Source organism: Rhinolophus sinicus, linkage group LG15 (assembly GCF_036562045.2).
Source record: "Rhinolophus sinicus isolate RSC01 linkage group LG15, ASM3656204v1, whole genome shotgun sequence".
Taxonomy (NCBI): domain Eukaryota; kingdom Metazoa; phylum Chordata; class Mammalia; order Chiroptera; family Rhinolophidae; genus Rhinolophus; species Rhinolophus sinicus.
The window spans coordinates 4,120,338-4,134,986 of NC_133764.1; the positions used below are offsets into that span (position 1 = coordinate 4,120,338).

The following is a 14,649-nucleotide window of genomic DNA, read 5'->3' on the forward strand; positions in this document are numbered from 1 at the left end:
ACTGAAGGAAGCATGGGGGAGCTCAGAAACCTCTCAGGTAGGCCTGGGTGGGGTGCTATTTCACATACAGGAACACCAGGTGTCCCCAAGAGGAGAGTCCAGGGGGAAGGTAAAACTGCAGGGACCCAACTATCAGGAGGCCGTGCCCTTCACAGGAGCCTGTGCTTGTTGAGGGTTGCCAGAGTCTCCGGTATTTTCCTTCAGTGGTTCTAATTCTGGTCGCACACCCCCCTGGGACTCTAAAACATAGCGATGTCAAACCTCATAGCCTGGATTCTGCTTAATTGTCTGCAGAGGGCTCAGTTTTTAAAAATGGTCAGGTGATTCTCCAGTGCCGTCAGGGAGACAACTCTATTTAAACAGGAAGACAAACCAAAACAAACGTGCACACACTCTACCCAAGCTTCCTCCTGGGTGGTGGGGGGCAGGGCACCGCGTTGAGTTTCCTCCACAGATGCCTGGCATCTGGACAGAGCTCAGCAGCAAGGAAATGTGAAGCTAGGACTGGTAAGTGCCTTTACTATGCAGAACCTATAGAAACCTCTAGGGAAGATCACTAACAGCCACAAGGAACAGCAGACTTTTAAAAAAGTAATAATGAATATTCATGTCACTTATTTAAGGGACATGAAAGGTATAAAGAAGAACAATTGGCAAATCTTATGATCAATGAAGGCACTGCAGGGTAGATGCGGGGAGAGGAGAGGAAACTCTCCTTTCTACAGAGGAGGAAGTGCTCCCCTTCCTGTCTCTGCCCAGCCCCCAGGCACCATCCCAGGGTGGCACTTCTGGCAGCCAGAGACCCCAGAGGCCACTCTGTCTGAGTTGGCAGCTCTGGTTTTACACTTGCTTGAGCTACATCAAGCCAGTATGAGAGAAGCAGAAAGGCAAAGAAGGGCAAGGACATGGGGAGCCAGGCTTTCTGGGTTCAAATTCAGGCTCTGCCCAGTGTCAGGGAGCGGACCTTCTGGGTCCCAAGGTCACAGTCTTCCTCCAGACCTCCTGACAAGCACTTCCCTCCCTTTCTCAGCTGACGTTATTTCAGGGATGTCTTCCAAATGCTTACAGCTGGGACTTGAGCAAAATGTGGAGATGGCTTCCTCCCCAGTCATGGAATGGTTAGGCCTGGAACATGTGGATCTTCCCTAGGTGTGGCAATTGTAGCATTCTCACTTTGCTTTCCTGGTTCTGCCAGCATTAGAGGTCTGGAGTCATCAGGCTGAGCAATGGGTAGCACTGGGGTTTTCTCCTCAGCTCCTCTAATCAAACTGAGAGCCTGTTGGCTGCTTTATTGCATGGGTTAGCGTGTGTGTCTCTGTGTGTGTTTCTGATGTGTCTGTGTGTGCCTGTGTATTTGTATGTTGGTGTGTGTCTATGTCTGTCTGTGCATGTGTTTGTGTGTGTGTGTCTCTCCATATGTGTACCTATGTGTATGTATGTTCATGTGCTTGTGTGTATATGTATCTGGGTATGTCTGAGTGTCTCTGTGTGGGCATGTTTGTGTGTATATTCCTATGTGTATTTCTGCGTCTGTGTGTCTCTGTGTGTGTCCGTATGCCTGTGTGGCTGTCTCTATGTGTGTGTATATGTGTTTCTGTGCCAGTGTGTGCATATGTTTATGAGTGTGTGTATTTCTGTGTGTACCCATGAGTGCATGTGTGTTTGGTCTGTGCTTGTGTGCTGTGTCTGTGTGTGTGCATGTGTCTGTGTGTCTCTCTGTGCTTGTGTGCGTGTCTCTGTGTGTGTGTGTCTGTGTGTGTGTGTGTACGTGTGTGCCAGCACACTCACACTTTCTAGAGCACCCTGATGGCTGGGCCTTCTGTTCCTTCCTGTCCAGTGACTGTCAGGGCTCTGAGGATGCACACCAGGCTGCCGGGCCTTGGGGAGCGAGGAAAAGAGCAACAGCTGGTACAGGCCCCTCCCTGGGGAATTTTGGCAGAGAAAAGGAGAAAAATAGAAGTCAGGAAGCTTGGGGTCAAGGGAAGAATTTTTCAGAAGAGGGGATTCTTGGGAATGTTTGAAAGCAGAAAGGGAGGGGACAATGGAGATGGACATTTGGAAACACTGGAGAAGAGGCAGGGAGTGAGGCTGGATGGGAGAGGCATGACGAGGGTGGAGAGCAGAAAATGGATGTCAGCACAACTGCTCTCCATCCCAGGACTTGTTACCAAGCTTGGACCATGGTCTTCAGCCGTGCTCATGTCCCTCTCCATGCCCATCCCTACCCCCAGGCCCATCTCCTCTCCCTCCCCTGCCAGTCCCCACCCCCACGCCCATCATCACGCTATCTAATCCCCCTTCCCATCCTCAGCCCCATCCCCATCCTCACGCCCATCCAATTCCCACTTTTCCAGAAAAAACTGAGGTCAAGAGAGGTCAGTAACCAGCCCAAAGTTACACAGCTGGCAGATGCCAGAGCCAGGACGTGAACCTAGCATCTGGTACCAGGGTGCAAGCCTGAGCTCCGATGCCATATTCCTTCGTGGTGGAGCTCCTAGTCCCTGGCCCCTGTCTGATCTCTGACTCTGTTGTGTGCTTGACCTCCTACTATTGCTTGTCTGCTCCTGACTTGGTCTTTCACTGTTCAAACTTCAACCAGCCTGTGCATCTCAGCTCAGACTTCTCAAGCCCCCGCTTGACCCTCACCCTACCTACTTCTTCCCCAGGACCTCATGGGACTTCCGCAGTCCCAGGGTTCCTCACGCCACAGCATCTCTGATGACAGGACAGGCAGATAGGCAGGGAGACAGGCTCAAAGGAGGCTGTTGAGGAGGAGGTATTTTAAGTTGGAATGGGCCACCTTCACGTTTGTGGCCTCTCGTAAATGGCCAGAATGGAGTCTGCAGCAGAGAGAGAAGATGGTCAGTGAATCCATGGCTCCCAGAGGGTGGAGCCGTGTGGAATGTGCCAGGGAATCAATGAGAAAGGAAGAAAAGGTTTGCCAAGTTATAGTGAGTGCCTGGTGGAAACCAGACACTAGGAATGCGTAGCAGGTCAGGCCTGCTGCCTGAGAAATGCTTGGCCTACTTTGATTTTCAATTTTCATTGTTTATTTCTAAAATAAATGTTTATTTTACCTTTGTAATTTCTAAGGTTTTTAGGAACATGGGAAAGAAAGATTTTGTTCTGGTTTTAGACACTTACTTTTGGCCTTAGAGAGACAAGAGTCAATTTGCTAATTACAGTCCAAAGTCACTGGCTGATAGCCAGGTCTTTAATAGGTGCGGGCTGCCTGCAGTACATCTTTGGTGGCTGTGTTCTTCTCCAGCCAGGCCCAGGGATGATTATTTCACTCACACTCACAAAGACCCTCACCCTCCCCACCGCATTGCCCCTTGTTTTCCACCACACCCGATTTTTTGTTTCCTCTTCTTCCCCCAACCTCAGTCCAAGTCTCCTCACTGATGCTAAAGAGAATCTCTCTGTCACACCCCCCCACACACCCACACACGTACACCCACCCACACACACATACGAGTGTCCACACACCCACACATATACACCCACGTCCACATGCACGCACACATCCACACCCACATATACTCACCCCCCCACACTCACACCTCCACACATACACACCCATACACACCCACACCTCCCCACACCCCCCACACATACACGCATACCCTCATACGCATACCCACACTAATACATGCGTTACTGTAGGCAGAAAGAACAGGGCCTTGGGAAGAGAGGGGAGAGGAAAGCAAGGAGGATGTGAGGGGAGACAAAGGAAGGAGGAGAGGAGATTATTCTTAAGAAAAGGGGCAGCTACCAGACCGGCCAGAGCTAGATTTTGGTGGCTCAGGACCCCGTCTTGCCCCTCAGGTGAACTTTAGCTAATTATAATAGATTGTAATATTATTAGCATTACAAAAGCAGGGAAAATCTCCACCCCCTGTGTTGCCATGATAGTTCTGACAAAGGCTAAATAAGGACAAGACAATCTTACCTCCCAGGAAGGAGTGGTCAGTGAGGACTTGCCTGGGAGTGCCTATAACGCCATCCCTAAATCTTGAATATTTTGTGCCCTCATTCTAATAAAATCCTAAGCCTCTTTGTTCTTCGGGGCACTTGCTGTTCTCTTGGCCTGCCCACTCCCATTATTTTGGGAGTGTACACTTCCTTTCTTTTAATAAATCCTCTGCTTGCTTGGCTTGATCGGTGTGTCCTTGAATTCTTCCCTGTGACTTTCACCAAGAACCCATTTTCCCACAACACACACACACACACACACACACACACACACACACACACCAATCCCCTCCCCCCCACTGGTAGGTAACCCTACAATCACGGAGTGGCTGGATTATAGATAATAGCCAATAATTCTTCCACGCAATCTTTCATTTCCCTAGTTTTGCTTTATGTCTGTCCACTCTTCTCACTTCCTTGCCCAGCCCTGCCATCTTTATTTCTTAAAAATTTTTTTTTTTAAATAAATTTGAAATTATATTAAGTGAACAAAGACATACAGCTTACATGTTTGTGATTTATCAAAAGTGGACACCTGGTAACAACCAACCATGTCAGGAAGTAGGACACTGCTAATCCCCAGAACTCCCCCCATCCTCTCCCATTTCTTACCAGTTCTCTAATTCTCAAAGGTAATTACAGGTACTCTCCTAAATTTGTGGTAATCATGCCCCTGCTTTACACTGAGGAAGTGTATTCCCAGACACTGTTTTACCTGACTTCTTTCACTCAATAATATGTTTGTGAGATTCACTGGGGTTGCACATCAGTATAGTTTATTTATTTTCATTGCTATGTAGTGTTCCATTGAATGAATGTATCGCTGTGTGGGGGCAGAGCCCCAGAAAGTAGTTTACAGGCTCTCGGCCTCACGTGGAGGAGTGCTGGCTCGGGTAGTAGATGGCCGTCAGCTGTGGCTGATTGGCCGTCAGCTGTAGCCAGTTAGCCAATTAGCCGCCAATATAACTGCTGCGGCTACGGAGGAGAGTGGAGGAGAGAGAGGAGAGAAAAGAATGGGGGCTAGCAGGAAGATGGCGGCTGGGCTGGCAAGCGTGGATGGCGGTTTGCGGACAGTGTGGATCCAGCCTCCAGTGAGAGTATAGTGCCGCCAGAGAGAATATAGTGGTATGACTCCCCTACCTATGGCTCCGTGGGTGTTCCTTTTTGGCCTCACCATATCTTGCGTTCTTGTATGGGGAGCGGGAGCAGAGACCCCGCAGGCCCTCCCGCATGACAAATGGCGCTGTGAGCAGGGTCTCCCACATGACAAATGGCGCAGCAAGCAGGGTCTCCCGCATGACACGCTGTCCATTCCACTCCACTCCACTCCACTCCACTCCACTCCACTCCACTATCTATTTTATTCTAGGTAGATATTTGGGTTATTTCAAGTTTTGGGCTATTATAAGTAATGCAGTTCTAAATCTTCTTTGACATGCATTTTCATGTTACACATTTCTGAACCTGAATGTGGAATTGCTTGGTCATGGAGTGTGCATGTTTGTCTTTAATAGATAATGTCAAACTATTTTCAGTTTACATTCCCACTGGTAGTATTATGGGCAGTCTCATTGCTGTCCATCTTCTCTGTACTTGGTGTTATCAGTGTACATAAATTTTAGCCATTCTTATGGGGGTAGATTGGCATATCATTGTGGTTTTAATGCAAATTTCCTAGAGGTTGAATACCTTTTCATTTGTTTATTCTACTGTTTGGGTATCATCTTTTGTGATGAGCCTAGTCAAGTCTCTTGACAATTTTCTAGTTTTCAGGTCTTTTTAAAATTGATTGTGGGGGATTTTTAAACATTTAAAATATATTCTGTGTACAAGCCCTTTTTGGGTATAGGGAGTACAAAAATCTCCCACGCTGAGGCTTGTCTTTTCTTAATGGTATCTGAATTTTCTCAATGGTATCTTTCATTGAACAGAAATTCTTAACTTTAAGAACTCTTTTTCTGTCCTGATGGCATGAGATATTTTCCTATGTCATCTAGAAGTTTTATTGTTTAGTTCTAACATTATAAACATTTGTAAGTACCACCCACCTGGACTTGATTTTTTGGATATTTTGAGAGGATGGGAGTTAAATGTAATTATTTTTCCATATGGATATTCAAGTGATCTAGCACCACTTATTGAAAATACTGTCCTTCACCCAGTGCTGAGCCATAGAGAAACTTCTCTGAGATTTCTAGTCTATGCTATTTGTCTATTTATCTGTTGTTTCAACAATTCTACACTGTTTTAATTATTTTATTAAATAATTATATTTAACAAATTTAAATTTATTGGGGGCTTATAAGTTTTGAAATCCAGCATACTACATTCTTCAAGTGTGTGCATCTTTAAGATTGCCTTCTCTCTCCTTAGCTCTTTTATGTCCATATAAAATTTAAAATCAGCTTGTCAGTTTCTACTAACAATTCTGTTGGGATTTTGGTTGAGATTACATTGAATTTTATGGCTCTGTTTTAGAAGAGTCGACATTTTTACAATAAACATGGTATATCCCTCCACTTATCTAGATTTTAAAGATTATTTTTTCAATAATGTGTAATTTTCAGTAGAGAGAACTCACACAACTTTTGTTAGATTTAGTCTTAACTTTGATATTTTTGAAGCAATTGTACACACTATCATTTTAGGAGTTTTATTTTATGTTTATGTCTGATATTTAGAAATGCAAATGATTTGGTATGCTGTTCGTATATCCAGCAACCTTGCTAAACTCACTAATTCTAGTAGTTTATTTGTAGATGATTTGGGTTTCTATATATGCAATCATAGCATACTAGTTAAGAACACTGGTTTTAGAATCAGATTGACTTGATTTTGAATTCTAACCACTTATTCAATGTAGGACTTTGAGAAAGTTGCTTGATTTTTCTGAGGTTTATTTCTCTCTCTGCAGAATGGTGACATTATCTCCTAGGTTTACAGTAAGGAATAAATGAAGCATATATCATCTCAAGGCAGTCCTGGCACAGACAGGCCTCCATTATGATTTGTTATTACAATCATTGTCCTCGTTTCCTCCCTTCCCATTAACTCCACAGCTCTCCCAATTCTGGCTTTTATCCTGTCATTTAATGGAATTGCCCTCATAAATGCATTTCTAGTGTCAACTTCAGTGGGCTCATTTGGTCCTTGAGTTTCTTGATGTTTCTGTGGTCCCTGACATATCCTCTCTGGGATATCTTTTTTCTGACAACAGATGTGTGGGGTTTTCTACACCAAACAACTCTTCAATTCTCCAACACCAACTGGGTGTCCTACTATTCAATTCAATTCCGACACCATCTACCTGGAGTTAGCACAGACCCCACAGGCTATGGTCTCAGTCCCACAGACTGGCCCCACTTCCCACACTAGTTTCAAGTCCCAGAGGCTACCTGTCTTTCTAACTGGCTATAAATGTAAGAGTTCCCATGGCCCCTTCCTCAGGTTTGATGATTTGCTAGAATGACACAGAATTCGGGAAAATGCTTTACTTACGTTTACAGTTTGTTATAAAGACTACAAGTCAGGAACAGTCAAACGGAAGGGATGGGGGTGGCACAGAGCTTCATGCCCTTTCCAGCCATGGCTCCTTCACAGCACATCACTGTGTTCACAGGCCAGGAAGCTCCCAGGACCTCACTGTATAGGAATTTTTATGGAGGTTTCATTACGTAGCCAAGATTGATTAGATCATTGACCATTGACGAATAGGACTCAATTCCCAGCCCCGCCCCCACCACGGAGCTTCGGGTGGGGCTGAAAGTTCTAACGCTCTAATCACAAGGTTGGTCTTTCTGGCCACTTGCCCCGCACGTTGAAGCTATTTAGGGCTCTTGCCATGAGCCATTTCAGCAGCATACAAACGGCAGTAAGTTCCAAAGGTTTTAGGAGCTCTGTACCAGGAAGAGGACAAAGAAAAAACGTTTCTTTTTTTTAATTTAAATTATATCACAGTCTCCTCGGCAGGTATTTTCTCTTGGCTTCTTGAGAGTACTTCCACACTTCTTTCTTCTCTCTGGTGGCTTCTGCCCAGTCGTGGTTCAGTTCTCATTCTTTTTCTCAACTCATTTTATGTAAATGAGATAAATGACAATCTTTAGTCTCATTTCCCCCCCCCCCCCCAAATCTATATCTATAACCATCGCCATTTTCTTGGATACCAGATTCATATGGACAACTGCTCACTGGGCATAACTACCTGGATTTTGTATAATATCCCAAATAAAACTAAGCATCCTTCCCCAAATTGGCTCTCTGCTATTGTTTGTCTCCATCACCCAACTTAGGGACCCGAGCATCATTCTAGACCCCTGTCTCTCCTTTATCCCTATAGTTAGTTGCGATCACATTCTGTCCTGTGTTCATTCTCACTGCCATGAACTTTGGATTCCTTTATTTCGAGCTTATGAATGGGGAAAAAAAAACAATAAAGGGTCACATTGGAGCATTCATGGGCCAGGTCTGCAGGTAGCCAGAACTCAGACACAAGACTACCTAGGTACTAGGTGGGGGGCATAGAATTCTTGGCGAGGCAATTGACTGCCAGTATCAAGTTGATACGAAGGACGGGCTGTGCAAATCCTTGGTAGGAAGCTATAGGTCTGTGCCACAGGGATCTTTCTGAAAGGCAAAGCTGATAATGTTACTGCCTGCTTAAAGCCTTTCAAGTCACCGTAGTGCCTGCAAGATAAAGACATAGCTTTTCAGCATGAATGTTCTAGGCAGAGGAAACAGGGAGCACAAACCCCAAGGTGGGATTATTATGGTTTGACTTCCATCTTTGTTTACAATTCAGTTCTCTCTACAATCCTTTCCCTCCGCTCATGTGCACCCTACGTGTTGGCCATAATTTCTGTAGTTCTCTGAGTATATTATGCTCACTTTGCTCTTATTCAGCCTGGCTTTCTGCTACTCGTCTTTCAAGGCTCTTGCATCCGGTGCTAGCTTCAGTCTCATCTTCAGCTAATCTTGGTTTTATACTTTATGCTTCAGCAATATTGAAATCGATTTTAAATTTAAAAATCACATCATGCTACTTCATGATATGATTTTCTTCCCTTGTCTTAATAATGCCTACTTGTCATTCAGAACTGAACTCAGGTGCTGGTTTCTCCTGGGTAAGCTGTGTGATCCCCTCTCATATCATCTGCCCTGATTTCCATCAGAGCACGTGACACATAGCATCATGCTGAGCTATAGTCATTGAGGTCTCAGGCAAGGAAATGGTCCAATCTAGTGATTCTCAAAGTGTGGTGCCTAGACCAGCAGCATCAGCCTCACCTGGGAACGCTTTAGACGTGCAAATTCTCAGGCCCCACCCCAGATTTGTTGAATCAGAAACTGGTGGGGAGGTGACAGTCTGTGTTTTAAAATGCTCTTTCTTTAGGTGATTCTGGCACTGAGGAGATAGATCACTGGTCTGTCCCATCCATCTCTGTAACTTGCAGATCTGGCCCAGAATAACTGTTGAAATGAAGTGAATTTAATTCTACTACAGGGAGTCGTCTCGAGTTTCCTAGGCTGGGTGAGAAATCACTTTTGATGTTCTCATGACACCTGTGCTTCCTTTTGTCATAACCTCCCTTATAGCATAGTAGAACTACAGATGGTGGCACCCATCAGGATAGGGATTCTGCTGTACTCACCTTTGATCCACGTGCCTGGTACAAGCAGGTGCTTCAGTAAGTGTTTAGACAGTTTTAGGTCCTGGGATATAGGTGGAGAAAAGACAGACAAGTTCCTTCATCCCATGGAATTTAAATTCTAAGAGAACAGGCAGAAAATAAATTGTAAACAAACAAATTTAAGACAATTTCAGTTAATGATAAGTGCTATAATAAAAATAACATAAGGTGATATGATAGCGATGGACTGAAGGTTAGTTTAGAGTAGGAAGTTAGGGAAAGCCTTTCTGAGAGGGTGACATAGAGCAAATGACCAGAAGCCAGCTTTGCGAAAAATCTGTGGGGAAGCCCATTCCAAGTAGGGGAATAGCTAAAGTTTGATGAGTTTCAGACAGAGAGAGAAGAGCAATGTGATTGAAGAGACAGAGGAGAGAGAGATCTGGGAGGTAGTCAGCCACGGTAGGTATTGCATTCTAAGGGCTATGTGGAAACACTTAGAGGAATATTTAGGCTGGGCAGTGACTGAGTACTGCTCTGTTTTGGGAAAGCCACTCTGGCTGCAGGGCATATAAAATAAATTGTATAGTAAGTCCTCACTTAATGTCATTAATAGGATCTGTGACTTCAAGCAAAATGACACATAATGAAATCAGTTTTAGGCTAATTGATATAAACAAGAGTTAAGTTTCTGGCACCTCGTCCACGTTATAATGAAACGATGTACAAAAATGACATTATTCAAGGACCTGCTGAATGGAGACAAGAGTGGAAGCGGGAGGCCATCCAGAGGCCACAAGCGTATCCTGTGGTTATGGAGGCGGCCCCAGGAGCATGGTGTCTTGTCACATGGATCCTGGGGCCAGCTACCCACAACTGAATCCTGGCTCCACCAGAACAGATGTATGGCTTTGAGCGAGTCACTGAGCATCTCTGCCTCAGTCTTACCCTCTGTAAGAGGGGATACAAATTGCACTTAACTCAGGTTTGTTGGGAAGGCTCAATGAGTTAATACATGCGGAACATGAGCACCGTGCTGTGAGACATTATCATTATCGTTAGTAGTGGTGGTAGCTATTGTCATAATAGTAGAATGTAGAAAACGAGTGGATTCAGGATATTTTTACAGGCTCAGTTGATAGGACTTGGTGGTAACTTGGATCTTGAGGATGAAGGAAAGTGGAAAAAATACTCCTTTTTCTTGGGCAAATGGTATGTTAGTGGTGCTGTTTAATAAAATGTGGAAGACAAATGAAGGAGCAGGTTTTGGTGTGTGTGTGTGTGTGTGTGTGTGTGTGTGTAACAGGGTACTTCTGAGGCACCTAGAAAACACCCAAGGAGAGATGTCCAGCAGGGGTTTACAAGAGCAGGCAGTGAGGTGGTGAAACCAGAAGGAAGAAGGAGCCAGGAAAAGAGGAATTTTCTAGAGTGGCCAGTGGGTTCTATTGTTGCCAATAGGTCAGATGAGCTAAGAAACAAATACAAAGCAAATAACTGAGTTTGGCAACATGAAAGTCATTTGCTGAATGGACAAATGAAAATGTACTTTATTGGGTGGTACTTTTATTTAAAAATTAACTCATTTAGAAAGCCTGGTTGTATACTCTCCCCTATGCCCACCAAGAAGTAGGTGAGGGGGCAGCCCAAAGACAACAGGGCAAACAGCTTTCTCCAAGTCGCCTTCAGATGGAGCTGTGATGCACCCAGCTGAGTGGAGGCAGCAAGTTAAAAGAGATCGCAGCTGTCTGAGTGCTCATGAGTGGAGAAATGGCTCCCACCTCTTCTTCAAAATAGCATTTAGAAACCACCAGTAAAGGGTGACCAAAGTGAGGTGGAAAGTATTTCTGAAACTGGACTCACAAGTTTCCAATGACACCGCAGTTTGGCACAGCTGTTTTGCATCTAGGAGCATGTTGACACGCCCTGTCTATGACTTCCTTGCAGCAAACCATTAACCTTTCAGCTTTTTCTCTAATATCCAATGAGGAGGTGACAAATTAGATTGGGTGATTCTTAAGCATTCTTTGCAAACTTCCTTGTGCGTCAGCATCACCTAGAGGGTTTGTTAAGATATAGGTCACTGGGCCGTACTCCAGGGTTTCTAATGCAGCAGGCCAGGGTGGGACGGGAGGAAACACATTCCTAGCAAGTGCCAGGTGATGCTGCTGCTGGCCCCAGGGCCACCTGGATGATCTCTTGTCTGGAGCATATGCTCCCTAAGAGGAGGGACGGCGTCCCTCTTGCTCACCTGGTTCAAAATGAGCGGATTAAACACGCCGTCTGTGGATCCCTCAGGGCTGAGGAGTGGGGTGAGTGCCGTGGTGAAAGTCAGGGACAGAGAGGCTGTCGCCTGATTTGTTGCTGCTGCTCCACACGCCCTGGCAGTCCCACCCCGAGGCCTGGGCTCAGGGCTTCCTGTGGCAAATCTTTGGACTCTGCATTCTTCTCCTTGAACCCTTCCTAACTTGCGATTTTCTTTTACATTTTGACTGTCAGAAACCTTTTAACAATTCTGTTCAGGCTTGCATCTTCGTGGGTGGAGCTGAGGCAGAGGAACACAGTGACACAAATGACTTAATGCGTAACGTTTTTCTGGGATCCATTATGCAGCCCCCAGTGAAGTGAGTCCTCTCTCCGCTCCCCAGGGCCATAGGAAATGGGGCGGGGACCTGGCACATGGCTTTTGGAAGATGGAATTAAAGGCTCAGTCCGCAGAACTGTGAACGCTGGTGGCCACATCCCATCTAGCACACATGTTCTGATTGGAGGCACTGGACCCTCCCCGTGCACACAGAGCTTTCTTTCTTCCTCCTGGAAAAGTGACTCTTTCACAGCCTGCCGCAGGCAAAGGAAATGGAAAGTCCCCAGCACCCTGAGCCCCACTCAGTTCCTCCAGGGCACTTTTCCTCCAGCTTTTCCCAAGTTCAGGCATAGCGTGAGGCCCTCGCATGCAAGCTGGGTCCTGCGGGGCAATAGTGAGTTGTGTAGCCGGAAGCTGTGGGCAGCACGGCGCTCAAGGGGAGAAGCCCCATGTGCTGACCTCCCAGCCTTGACCATGTCTTAGCCAGAAAACAGTTCTGGAGCCCGGCCTGGCCCTCCTAGCCTGCAGCCCCAAGCACAGCCCCATAGCCAGGGCTTTTCTGAGAAGCTGCTGATCTCAACCCTGCTGGCTCCACATTCCTGGATGATGAGGGAGGGATTCCAGTGTTTACTTTGAACAATGTTTTCCTGTGTCTGAACTGACTGGTTGTTAAATTCTTCCAGATTTCTGGCTCTACATTGCAGCTCCAACAGGACAGAAACAGGTTTACGGCAGTTGGCATGGGAGCGAAAACAGGGTCCGTCTGGGTACCTCCTGCATCTAGTTTCCACTCAGTGGATGGAAAACTGTTAGCCTGGCTCTGTGGGCTCTGCGCCCAGGAGGGATTTGTTGTGGTCTCCACTCAGAGCTTTCACTGTGCCTTTCACATTTCCCACCCTAGAGGGCAAAAGTTAGCTTTTCTCTTTTGAAATGTGGCAGGGAGTGAAAATCAGCCGAGTTTTGAAGCTCAGGCCTTGCAGTGTTTTCTCTGTTAGTATAAACCCAGTAGTTGGGCTCATAAGGAATTCATTTGGTGGGATATTGGGAAACTTGAGTGCATTCCTGTTTCTGTGGCCTGCTGTGCCAGGAGGTTTCAGATATGCAGGAGGTCAGAACTGGATGGGAGATGGTAGAGCAGCAGACACACCCATACGTATCCTTGTTTCTACCCAGGAGGAAATTGAGGAACCAAGAACTCTAGTGACATGAAGGATAGAATGTTAAGCTATAAAGAAAGACATGTCCCCAGCCCAGCTGGTTACATCTCTCGGAACTGGGCCTGTCTGGGATTGTGGTAACCTGTACCTATTGCTATTATTTATTGCTAAGGAAGATAAACAATGGTGACATAACCACAAGGGACCATGGGAGACATTCTTCTCTTTAAGTGTTGATACATGAATGGCTTTACAGATACAGAGAACGTCAGGAAACCAATAGGATCATTTCAAACATAAAAGTGCCTTTTACTTTTACTACAAATAAAGTTTTTTAATTCTTGTGTTCTAGGAGGATGAGCAATTTGGGGACACTCATAGGACTGACCCTACAGTGACTTGCTCTCTGTGGAGTCTTTGGTGAAGCTCCAGTCTCTTAGCAGGTGTTGTCCCGCCTTTTGAATTGGAACAACCCAAATCTGAATAGGACATGGGACAGATGGTGGCCTTGAAACTCACATCATTTTAGACCTTGTGCTCTTAGACCCTGTAACTCTGAACCCCTTTTATGGGGTGTGTGTGTGTGTGTGTGTGTGTGTGTGTGTGTGTGCCCAAGTATGATGGGAAGATTGATGGCAATCCTGATTTCAGGGCCCAGGTGGAACCCAAACAGTATTTATATAGTAGTGTTAGATAAAACAGTTCACTGATAGAACTTGGCATTTTGATCTGGCTGCTTTCACAAAGCCATGATGCCAAGGGCATTTTTACTTGGTCTTAAAAAGAAACCACTAAAATTTCAGCTTTCTATTCCTCTTAAGTAATATGAAAGGCAAGCACTCTAGCATCTCTGAGCCCTCCTTCCCACTTTGTCCCATCCCTTACTCCAATATTGACCCTTCTGGCCACCTCAGTATGTTTGCTGTGTCCAAAGGGCCTTGTCAAAATTGACTGTTAGCAATGGCTCCATTTTTACATTTTATAGCCACAAATTCTTTATGTACATAAGTTTCCTTCTTCAAGCAGAAATGATATTGTTTTCTAGAGATGGGAGTGGACTAAAAGGAGGAATTACTCAGTGAAATGGCTCCCACTACTGGCAGAATTATTTGGCAGAAAGCCTTTCTCTGTTGAGTCTCATGGGTGGGATTTTTCCTCAGAATGTCTGGTAAGGGCCTCGTATCAGTTATCTCTTGTTGTGTGACAAATCACCCCAAAACTTAGTTGCTTAAAACAAACACTTGTTATCTCATACTTTCTGTGGGTCAGGAATCTGTGTGTGACTTAACTGTTTGCCTGTCTCAAGGACTCT

General features: G+C 45.5%; 1 protein-coding gene and 1 long non-coding RNA gene across 4 annotated transcripts in view; one reads left to right on the plus strand and one right to left on the minus strand.

Moving 5' to 3' along the window:
• Positions 1 to 370: 370 nt before the first annotated feature.
• The window catches only part of CDRT4 (CMT1A duplicated region transcript 4), a 39,584-nt gene continuing 25,305 nt past the window's right edge, over positions 371 to 14,649 (plus strand). Inside the window, exon 1 of one of the 3 annotated variants that reach the window (XM_074320032.1) lies at positions 371 to 507. The gene's annotated coding sequence lies outside the window, so the exon portion shown is untranslated. The remainder of the gene's footprint in view (positions 508 to 14,649) is intronic. The other 2 variants (XM_074320034.1, XM_074320030.1) reach the window with 2 other exon arrangements.
• LOC141568847 (uncharacterized) lies at positions 7,229 to 12,687 on the minus strand. The gene is made up of 3 exons (XR_012492078.1): positions 11,848 to 12,687; positions 9,624 to 9,741; positions 7,229 to 8,658 (listed from the first exon to the last, which is right to left on the minus strand). It is a non-coding gene; the product is annotated as an uncharacterized LOC141568847 (long non-coding RNA).